The sequence below is a fragment of the Periplaneta americana genome, chromosome 5 (assembly GCF_040183065.1).
Source record: "Periplaneta americana isolate PAMFEO1 chromosome 5, P.americana_PAMFEO1_priV1, whole genome shotgun sequence".
NCBI classification, from domain to species: domain Eukaryota; kingdom Metazoa; phylum Arthropoda; class Insecta; order Blattodea; family Blattidae; genus Periplaneta; species Periplaneta americana.
In genome coordinates, this window is record NC_091121.1 from 83,067,716 (window position 1) to 83,080,391 (window position 12,676).

A 12,676-nucleotide genomic window follows, 5' to 3' on the forward strand; every position below is an offset into this window, starting at 1 on the left:
TGAATACTTCACATTTTAAGAAACAGTTGAACCATCAGACACTAACCATCGTGAAGAAAGGAAACCGTACTACCAATAGAAGATATTTCAAGAGACTAGGAAAAACACTAAACTTCAGCCAAAACTTCTTTCTTTCAATATCATGGGACCTGCGCTTCATTCTATACTCTTTTCAGATGTTACTTACTCATACGAAGTGTTCTATTCCATCAAGGACATGGGAAAATCTCATATTTCTTCTTAAATGACCTCGATCATGATATTTCGTAATATAATTCTCGTATTTTCTTACAACATTAACGTCAACTTCAAAATATTAGTGATTTTTAATAAAAAAACATTATTGGTTCTATATTTATACTTTGTAATGGATTTTCTTGTTATTTGTTGGTAATTCGATTTTTTTGTTAAATAAGATATTACAATTTAATTATTTTACACGTGCTAATTACCGTTGCCACAAATTCGAGATTTCATTTTTCGTAAGAACATTTACCTATGTGTATAGAATTTTCCGATAACAAAGGAAATAAACTAATGAAAATGTTTAGTAATTCTCGAAAATAATACAGAAATACTTTTTAAAATTTTATTTTTAATTTATACAATTCCTTCATCCAGCTATTACGCTATCAGAGGATGAGCTATCTACAATTAACTTTTCAAATTTCCCTATGATTAAAAAATTATTGACGAGAAAACTGTTGACGAAAATGCAGTGCAATCCAAATTTATATGTTGGCAATATTACTGTGTTGACAAAAAATTGTAGACCAAAAATCTGCTGATGAAACCTCTGCGCATTCTGTATAATGCTACAAGAATGCATTTGTAAATGTAAGAGTATAGCAATGCAGGGATTGTCTGTTGTCCATATTCGACAATAAAATTGAAAGCATTCACAGTCACTACCTTTGAGAGTAAAGTGGACTTCATCTGCCCACAATATTCGATTTAATTTCCATGTGACATAATACGCGTAATGAAAAAATTATTTCTTTCCATAAACAGCTTCCTTCAATTCGAACATAATTTGTAGTTTAACTCTTAAATTGACAAAGTATCCTATAGGATGCAACAAGTTAATAAGCTATATGCTATAATTACTACTAATTCCACAATTTGGGACATCTGGCCGACATCTACGGCAGACCACTAGGACCCAGAACACAAAGCGGAGGTTAAATTAAAAATAAGATACAATATAATTTGCGGAGAGAATACAAAACCATGATAAATTTAAAAATAAAGTATAATTTAATTTCGGAGAAACATGAGATGAAAGTACAATTAAGAGTAATTAAATGAAGTAGAAAAAAATATATATTACGTAGTGTTATACAAGTGATTGTGTAAATTGATAATGAATCTCTCAATACCATTAGACAAATTTTGTTAATGTCCTCATTAGAAAATTTAAGAGAAAGGAGAATGGTTTTGGTGAACTTAAATGAAGTTTCCCTAGCGCCAAAAAGAAGTTCTTTCACTTCCAATGTATTAATATTCATTTTGTAGTGAGAATACTTGGATTGTAAATAGACTTCTTTTCATCGTTAATGTTATTGGTTTCTTGATCATCCTTCTCAAAACGGACTGTGGGGTCAAGAATAAGGCTTCTTTGATTCCGGCGATCGATGGCTAAAATGTCTGCTATTCTCGTTTAGACTACCCAATCTCAGCCAAGAAAAAAATAGAAAAAAAATGGTAGGAAAATTAAAATTTCACAATACTATAATTTTATACAACATATAAAATATGGACATTGCGATAGTTGTTTTCTTTACAGTCCGACACGGTTTAATAAACTAGTGTGAGAAATGAAGTTTTGCCAAGTTAAGGATACATTTCCGTAAGTTTGATAAAAATTTACATTCAGTTCCGTATGGTATTTTCAAGCCCTTGCTTAAAGCATTAGAAATTTTCATTGATAACGGGTTTTCTCTATCTAGATTTTGGCCACAGTCTAATATATACAGTCACGAAGCTTGAGTTGTGATGGTGCTAGGAACAATAGACTGTGCCGGTACTATTTCGCATTGTCTGTAATGAGGCGATATTAGCGATCCTAATGGTTAGCAACTATCTATGGATGCATATTTACTACGTATTGAGCTTCGCGACTGTATATACTAGACTGTGTTTTGGCTCTCATGAAGAACCTCTGCAGCCTGTCACTTTCATTTTATCATGAACTGAACCATTTTCTTCAAACTCCCCAATTGATAAGGAAGCATAGCCTAATACAACGGTTGTCTCAGCTGCATTTTTATCCGAAATCATCTTAATCCGGTAGTGAAGTTTTTACCACCCTTATAATAACATTGCACCAAACCAATAAAATTCTTGCTTGAAGACTTAAATCCATTTTCTCAAACTCGGAAAATGTGTTCAGAAGCCATTCCACGGTGGTTGAAGCATGACCTTGGATGCGCTGTGGACGAAAATGGGTATATTTCGAAAGACTCCTATGTGCTGCCGCCCACGTAACCTGCGCGAGATGACAAAGTCATGCTGCAACAGCTTCTAATAAACTAGACAAGTGGCTAACAAATTTCTACAAGTTTAAGGCCCGGTTGCAGAAACACCGATCAAATATGATTGGCGATCAAGGAGGGTTTGATTGGCTATCAGTTCTATTTCTGTTGCAGAAAGAACAACCAGTATTTGATCGGAGATCAATCTTCCATCAGATTTGATCAACAGATTTTTGCTGGTTAAGTGATTGATCACTGATCAAATATTTATGTTGTTCTCTTTATAATGCAGTTACTGCAATTTATATAGTAAATAGTTACAGCGTAATAATATTGTTTTCGACATAATGGATTCTTCTGATGAAAAAAATTTAGAATAAAGGAAATATTATTAAAATGAAGGCATTTCCGTGATAGACATTGTTTTTATGTATAATGACCAGACATCGGATTCTAGGGCAAATGCCTATTTTGTTTCTTTAGGAGAAAAGTAAAAATAATTATTAATATTTGTGTTTCATGGAAATTGAAAGGTATTCAAAGAGTTTTATAGTGCCCTAAAATGCCCTAAAACGGTTATTAGAGCCTAATTTGTTAATATTCGCCTAAAAATGCCTAACTCACTGTAAAGTTTCGCATTTTACTCTTACTTTTTATAATTTATACATGCATTCACTGCGAAATTTAAGGCATTTAAAAAGTGGAAAGTTTGCTTCACACCGGCCATGAAACCATTGATAAAGGAAACAAAATCTTTTGAATCTCACGACACTCGCAATAGATTTCACCGAATTCAACATGTTTGGAGGCATAAATGCCGACAAAGAACCAACCTTAGTTTTGAAGCAGGCAACAATCACAACATGTGCTGCTACCGATTCAGAGATATACTATACTATAAAAATGACTGTTTTCGGTCTGAAACCGATTAGCTGTACTGCCCTTCAGAGTGTCATAAAATCACAATTTTTGGAGAAAGAGTGTTTTTGAAATATTTATGAAAAGTCGTAAAACTGCGAATTAGTAGGGTAAACCGTTACAAAATATTTAAAAGAATGGCCCTCCTAGTGTTAACACTACCAGGAAATGCAACAATAAGTGGAACTTTGTATTTTTGTCCAATTGAATCTCAATAACAACGGTTCATTTGAATACTCGTTAACAGTTGCTCTTTCCCTCACCTTATTTGTGTTGAGAAGTTTTGAGCGGTAGGACGTTTTCCTGTGAAGTTTAACGCGATAATGCCGAAAAATATAAGTGCAAAATCTACATTGATCCGGCAATGGCTAACAGAATATTCAGAATTCACTTATGATGGAAAAATAATATTCTGCAAGATTTGTAGCAAACAGGTATGTAACAATAGTTGAAATATATAAATTCTATTAATTTTAATAAGTAGGCCTATAATATTTATACATTCACTGAGCTATCCTGAGGTATAATTCTTTTTAAGACCACTACACTTTAACCTTTTAAATTCCGATAGTTAAAGTATTTGCAGGTCATTAAAATTTTGATTGTTCGAACCCACTAACTTTGTGATAGAAATACGGCACTACAACAATTAGGATTTTATTTTAATTCAGTTTACTTTACATTTTTAGATTTCGCAAGAAAAGAAGTGCCACCTAAAGCAGCATGTGCAAGGAGCGGTTCATAAGGCTAAAGCTCAGCAGAAAAATCAACTGCAACAAACTTTACTACCACAGCCTACTTCATCCAATCTCAGCAGCAATTTCTATGCTGATTTAACCAGAGCGTTTGTTGCTGCTAACATTCCCTGGAATGCAATTGAAAATCCGGTTTTAAGACAGTTTTTACAAAAATACTGCAAACAAAATATCCCATCTGAGTCGACCCTAAGAAAAAATTACTTAGACAGAATATACAATGAAACTTTAGCTTCCATTCGGGAGGATATAGGTGATTCTTACATATGGGTCTCTGTGGATGAAACCTCAGATCCTATGAATAGGTATATAGCAAATATGGTAGTAGGAAAACTTAGTCCTGATGGACCTTCGATTCCACACTTCGTATGTGTTAAGGAACTTTCGAAAGTGAATAGCCAAGCCATTGCTTATTTTGTAAATAAAGGCCTACAGTCTTTATACTCAGTTAATATAGACGATTCTAAAGTTCTGTTGTTTTGTACTGATGCTGCCTCATAAATGGTTGCTGCAGCTCCGCTTCTTAAAACATTTTATCCTAACCTCACGCATGTAACCTGTCTAGCACATGGCCTTCACAGGGTTTCTGAAACAATCCGGAATGAATTTCCTCTTGTCAATTCGTTTATTTCTAACACAAAAAAATGTTTTTGTAAAGCCCCATCCAGGATTTCAATATTCAGAGAGAACTTTCCAGATATCCCACTCCCACCTCAGCCGGTTGTTACACGATGGGGAACCTGGATTCAGTCAGTGGTGTATTATTCTAAGTATTTTAAAGAAGTGGTCACAGTTATTGATAAATTACCTGAAACTGATAGTGCAGCGTGTGTGAAAGCAGTGAAAGATTGTCTGAATGACTCACGAGTGAAAAACGATATTGCCTACATAACATCAAACTTTTCTTTCATACCTGCAAGCATTGAACAATTAGAACGTGAAAAACAATCTCTTTGTAGCCAAATAGCAATAGTAAAGGAAGCTCAAGTGAACATACATTCTGCTTTGGGCGAAACTGGGAAAAAAGTTAAAAATAAGTGGGACAACGTATTAAATAAGAATGTAGGATTTTCATTGTTGGAAAAAGTATCAAGAGTGATATCGGGGGAAAGTGTAAATGTTCCAGTAAGTATTGATGTTTCTATTGTACCTAATTTAAAATTTGCGCCTCTCACATCAGTTTCGGTTGAAAGAAGTTTTCCTGCTTTCAAAATGATTCTCAGTGACAAAAGGCAAAGGTTAACTGTGGAGAATTTAGAAAAAATTCTGGTGGTGTACTGTGCAGATAATTATAATAAAGTCTAAGCATGGAACTGAATTTCAATAACTTAAAATGAGTAATCTTGATATCAATAATCATTATTTCATTAGTTTCAATATATTAAGTTTGTGCAGCTCTGTTTATAAATATAATACTCTTTTTTAATGTTTAAACATACTTTTTTGTGCGTATTTTAGTGTATAACTAAAAATTTCAGTGAAAGAAATAAGTAAGATACCTTGATGTGCCTAAAATGCCTATTTTCATTAAAATAGAGCCTAATTTTACAAATTTTGAGCTTATTTTAGGCGCCTAAAACTGCAATTTTTAGTGCCTAAAAATCCGATGTCTAATAATGACAGAGAATTTGAGCAAAGATTTAGGTTAAGTAAGGATTCGAGTGTTTTGTTACTTTCAAAAATTGAAACAAATATATGTGGAGAGACAAATCGAAACCTACCACTTTCTCCTATGAACCAAATTATAATAATGTTGAGATTTTATGCTGTTGAAATTTTTCAGGCGGTCTTGGGTTATCTTGGTAGGGTCCACAAATCAACTATTTGCCGAGTAGTTAGAATTGTTACGTATGAAATTGTTTTGTTATGGCAGGGTCTCATAAATCCCCAAATTTCAAACAGGGAACGATTTGAAATCCAGAGAGAATTTTCAGCCATGTCAGGATTTCCAAGAGTAATTGGTTGTATAGACTGCTCACATCCCCATCCAATCACCTGGTGGAAATGATGCCTAACTTTATCGAAATAGAAAAGGTTTATTTTCTGTGAATGTACAGGCAATATGTACACCATCATTGAAATTCTGGAATGTTGTAGCCCGTTGGCAGGGTTCTACACATGACAGCACAATATTTTTAATGATTATGTTACGAACTCAATTTGTAATAGAGAGATGGGAAATGGAATTCTTTTAGGCTATGGAGGCTATGCTTGTTCCAATTTCTTGTCAACTCCTCTAGCAAATCCCACAACAGAAACCCCTTCATGTTTTTTGTTTACTTCATTTTTTTCACTATATTGTAGTCTATATAGAAATGGAATCCGCCTGTTTCATTTCTACAAAAAGCAACAAAACAACAGAGCATTCACTTGATGCATTCGTTTCGCGACTTTTAAAGAGCATCAAATCGGCTGTGATTGCTAAATAGCGCTGTTGTCAAATGCACTTCTTTCTCAAATCAGCAATTAGTAAATTGAGGCAAGTTGATTGGAGATTCACGTTTGTGCAACGCAATGATCAATTAAATAAATCAGACATCAACTGATTGGTGATCAGGGACTGATTTGATTTGCATTTCTGCAACCGGACCTAAACGTTTAATTTTTGCATCATAACAAAAACATTACCTTCAGAACTGAATAACTATACCGTTATTGACACATTTCATAATCGCTTAGTTTATCTTGATTTATCAATTTCTTCAGAAATTATATTAATTTCAACTATATTAGTTACTTCATAATAACCCTATGTATTTTTCATCCATGTCGGTGGAATATTTATGTTACCAAATATTGCAGAAATTTACGTTATGTTCGAACTATTTCATCCATAGGCATACCATATTAAACGTAGAATTTATTTTACAGTAAACATTTTAATCACTCTATTAATACACAAATTAATAAACTAAAATTATTAATTAATATTAGAGGAGAAAAATTCGTTCCGGCGCCGGGGATCAAACCCGGGTCCTTGGTTCTACGTACAAAGCGCTCTAACCATTGAGCTACGCCGAAGTTCAACCCACAGCACCGGATCGAACCCCTCTCCTTCAGTGTTTTTCCCTTTGTGACCTAACCCGAAGTTCAACATGTATGTTGGCATTTTTATGTTAAGTCAACTGCCATTATACAAGGAGCGCACTCAGTTGAATGACTTGGTGGCCAGGATTCCACAGTAATATGCACTGTTGCTCGAAGTATCTACGTAAAGATTAAGTTTTTGGTCCTACAGAATACGTCTGTTATGGTAACAATTAAAATTAGAGGAGAAAAATTAATCTTTAATTATTAAATTTGATTCCTGTACCAGAATACTCTTTCCACAAGTTCGGAGAATTTTAAGTTTAATTTCAAGAAGACATTTAAATGCGATAATATACTTTTGAGATCACAGCACTTCAGACGATTCGGCAAGAAAAAACAAATTGTATTCGACAATTCTGCTATTTTTAGACTACGCCGCCGCTTTTTTATCATCTTAATCACTACAATACAAATATTATTACCTCACATTGACAGATGATTATATTTTGGAGGGCGAACAAAAGTTACTGGTCACTGCATGGAGATTAACGATCTATTACAACATGAACGCAAAGGTTCACATTTCCCACGTATCAGTAATCACGCTATAAATAATATAATTCTCGCCATTCTTAAAAGCCATAAATCTCAGTAGTAAAGTCATTTTAATTTTGCAGAAATAGGCAATTACTACAAATACTTCTGAGACTTACTTCAAAATCTAAGCCAATAACATAAGGCAGTGCACCAATTTACTGTTTTTCGGTAAAATTATTCTAGATCACTTTAAAGCTAAGAACCTTCTTTCATTCAATGCTTTTAATAATATTCCCTATTCAATCTTATATTCGAAGTTCAAGTCTTTTTCATCTACGACATTCGGCTCAAAACATACCCAAACCACATGCAAACTAAGATGATACTGCTAGATTGGCCTCAGAACAAATTTTCTACGGGCCATAACCTGTAATTTCTATTTTCGCGACAACAATCAACACAATATTATCCAACATTATATGCACAAAATTTACCAAAACGCAGGTAAACAGTATTAGTGTCTTGCATTACATGCGCTATGTTCGGTTCAAGTTTGTCGAGTATGGCGATGTTCGATATTCGTCGATGTTCTCTCTGCAGGAGGAGGCCGTCGTGTTTGTTCTGCCTTGTTATAAAATTATTCGCTGTCCTCCACTCCTAACCCTTCATGTTTTAAGCGCTTAAGGACTTTAGCACATCTTGCGATTAGTCTTTCATATGAAATAAGACGAAGTTTCTAATGTCTTTGTTGCCTCTCTCATGTTCGAACATTGCAGAACACTAAACAGTATCACCTTTCAATAAGGAAATGTTGCTATATCAATACTCTCATAAAAATACTCAGACATTTCCTACAGATATCGCATGTATATATCTAAGGCTGAATATTCCCATTACAAGAATAACAGGTCATTGTGCCTTAAAGAAGTACTTTCATATTTACAGATTCCGCCGAAAAGCCTAACTGTCGCGGGTGTAATTTGGAAAGCGAAGCAACAGAGCATATTTCGTACTACTGCTCCATTCTCGCAACATTAAAAGGATCTATGCTGGAAAATGTTTGGTCTGAATTTGCAGCACTTCGATTTCGAGCAACTCCAAATTCGTCCATAATCTTGGATGACTTACAAGCAAACATTCTGATGGGGGCAGATAAAAAAGTTAAATTCTTTTCTTCCACCATGTTAATAATGTCAAGAGAAGTGCTTATACAAATTTCGGTCACTCGACCGCAATTATGAGGCCTACAGAAAGTGATTTTTCCTGGAGCAGTTTACAGAAAAAGAAAGTACAATTGCATGGAAAGATTTATTGAAACAGTTACAGCAAGAATTGCTGCGCTATTTGTCAACATATCCTCAATTGGATTGAGACATTTACCTTACCATTGGATCAATTTTTGTATCTTTGTGTTGTAGAAGTCAGCTGCCTGAGATCGGAACCAGCATTTGACAGCCGTCTGCACCTCTCTGTCGATCCCATTATATGACAAATGTCTCAATTCCGGTGGGGAATATGTTGAGAAATAGCTCAACAATTGTTGTGTCTATTCCAATGAATTTTTCCAATGAAATTGTGTTTTTGTTCTGTTAACGGCCCCTGGAGAACTTATTTTTTATTGGCCTCGTAATTGCGGTCGAGTGGCCAAAATTTGCATTAGCACTTCTTGTGACATTGTTAACATGGTGAAAGAAAAAAAAAACTTTTTTATCTGCCCCCATCAGAATGTTTGCTTGTTAGTTATCTACGAATCACCGAGGAGCTGCAAAAAAGGTATCTAGCACAATAAGCCGTTAAAAGTGATCTATGTATACACATGCAGGCTGGAATTGATGTTCACACGTTGATATACTACAGTGCGTTCGTAGTTCGGCCGGACCGTTATAACATAACCTAAATAATATAAACAAGTGTTAGAAAAGTTTTAATTAGGGATGATGAAATAAACAAGAAAACTTTTAATTAAGGGTGATGAAATAAAAAGTAAACATGAATAACTTTAAAAGGAACAATTATTGAACGTACAATTTTCAAACTTGAATGTTTTAGTGGTCCGGCCGAGCTACGAACGCACTGTATTTCGTAAATGGACATAATTTCCTGTTCCTTACGTATGAAATCACCTGCACTGGAGAAACTTGCATAGAGGAATGAATATTTACCGTAAAAGGGGCTACTTGGTCACCTTTTTTGGGCGTTTTTTTTTAATATTTCGGAAACTATTTCATGTATCGATCTTAAATAACATATTCATGTTCTTGGTTTTACCTAAAACATATGTGATAATATTTATATGTTTGCAATTTGTTTCTGGACTCTACTGTAGAGTGTGCTGTTATCAGAGCACATTCCTCCCACATATATAGGTGAAAAGAAGAAGAATTGCTTTAAATTGTGTAACTATGCTTCAAGTGTTACATATATAAAGGTAGATTAGATTAATTGTATGACCTTTGAGTTACTTAATATTTTAACAGTAATAATAATACTGAACTGTCAATTATTTTTTAGTAAATGTATAATTTGTTTCTTTGTTTATATAACATACCCTCAACTTGATATAGGCATTTTTAAAATTATAAAAAATCGAAACATAATCAAATGCCCCCCTGAGTTATTAACCTTTGTGTTACCATAAAATAGAAATCAAAATGACTGGGTGGCACAAAACATATTAACATTTCAATTCAATGCTCTGATAAGTATAAAAAGTGTGTGTAAGAAACCAGTTCACTTAAGGAGTTAGGTACAGCTTACAACAGTAAAATTTTGGAAATATCCAACATTTTTTCCTCCATTACTGTATCTTGTACAATAACGAAAATTTGTATGTGTGAAACATATCCTTCTGCTATAAGAAGAAATATTTTTACGATTTAAAAAAATTATTTACCGGTACATTTCTTTTTTAATTCATTTCACTGTGCAGTCATGAAGCGTTTCCCACATAACTCAAAAACTGTTCAACATTCTGCGATTAAATTTTTTGTAGGTAGGTATTTATGCATGTAATATTTACAATATGATGCGAGATGATGATAGATTGTCGGATAAAAAATAAATTAGTTTTAAAAATTGTCAAATATCAGTATTTTCTTCTAACACAAAATAAAAATAAATATTATTTATTAAGGAATGTAGTTGCAAGAGCATGATATTGTAAACATGAGTTTCAGCAATAAAATAAAAGAGAGAGAACACAAATAAGTTAATAAATTTATGAGTTATGAGGGAAACGCTTCATCACTGCACAGTGAAATACCACCATTACAAATTTTGAAAACAAAAAATATATATATATTTTATCGTAAAAATATTTTTTCATATAGCAGAAGGACAGTGTTTTACACATACCAATTTTCTTTATTGTACAAGATACAGTAATGGAATAAAAAATGTTGAATATTTCCAAAAATTTTACTGCTGTAAGCTGTACCTAACCCATTAAACTGAAATGTTTCAAGCAATCTCGGGAATTTATAATTTTCCATTTCTGATCCTCTCTATTGCTGCGAATTCAGAGAATGACCCATATAATAACATCCTTCCACCGTACCTGCGGCCTTCTTAAATACCCTATTTTCTGTTAAGGTATAAATTTGCGTACGTACTTTCATTTACCAAACTGTTGCCCTCCATTCTATTTGTATATTCGATCCTATTCATTATTCTGTCGTTAATCCAAAGGTTTACTAGTATTAAACAATCCAAAAGAACAGGTAATGAAATTAAATTAACCAAAATTTAACAGAAGCAAACAAGAGTAAAGTAAACAAAAGACAATTTTCTACAAAACGTGTTCAAAATGGTCCTCTTCTGCTTCAATGTGTCATCTGAGCCTGCATTCATGACTTATCGTACTCTGTTGAATACATCTGGAGAGTTATATATTTGGTCACATCCATTTTTGACATGTTCCCTTCAAAGGTGAATATCAGTCTCTACTAGTAACACGTTTACATTGTAGATTTTGAGGTGTGTGTAGAAGAAATAAGCTTTTCTAGATCCATATTTATATGGACTCTTTAACAAATATTTGGTCGATAGGAACAGACTCTTAGGACATTTCAGTACATTCTGTAGGTAGAATTTTCAGCATAAATTACACGTTTCATTTTAAATATTTTAAATCGTGATAGCTAGCTGCATCCGATTGAGAATGTCAACTAAATCACATAAACCAAGTAGAAAATGTACTAAATCAACCTCTGGAGAATGCAGTTTTCTCTAAAGGAGTATTAAAGGTACCCTTTGAACTTCATTCAGTATTTAAGGGAAGGAACGTCCCTTTTATGCTCCTTTATAGCAAAAGGAAGCTTCATGAATATGAAAATCGCAATGTAAGGAACGTTTAAGGCTCCCTTAAAAGTTCAAGGAGCCTTCCTTCCTTAAATTAAGTAAGGTAGGATTAAGAATAGGAAATGCTGTGTAAGGAGAATTAAAGGTCAGATTTAAATGAAGGAACGTTAAAGGAATGTCCGAGAATTCCACCCTTAGACTTCTTCACGTCTAGAAAACAATGTTGATATTATGGAACGAATCTTTTAACAGGAAAAAGAAACTATGATGTCAGGAAAATTTTGGAAATCTATAGGCCCTAATTTGAATGAAAAAAACCAAAGGATATAGAACAAAGTGGATAACCCATGTCCAAAAAATAAAATGAGACAGACTGTCAATTTATTTTTAAAAATTATAAACCAATAGGTTCATCACGCTAACCACACGACCTCCATTCTGGTTGGATGATCTTCCACCTCTGCTTCGGCATGTGGACGTGAGGCCAGCAGTCAGCTGGTCGAGCTGGGCCTTTAAGCCTTGGTTTTTCTGAACCGAGGCATGCGACGTGAGAGGTGCGAGGCCCGCCTCTCACAAATCTGGACTACACGAGAGATAGTGAGTGGTTTCTATAACTGCGAGATGCGAGGTCTGCGTACCTCGCAGCCATAGAAACCACTCACT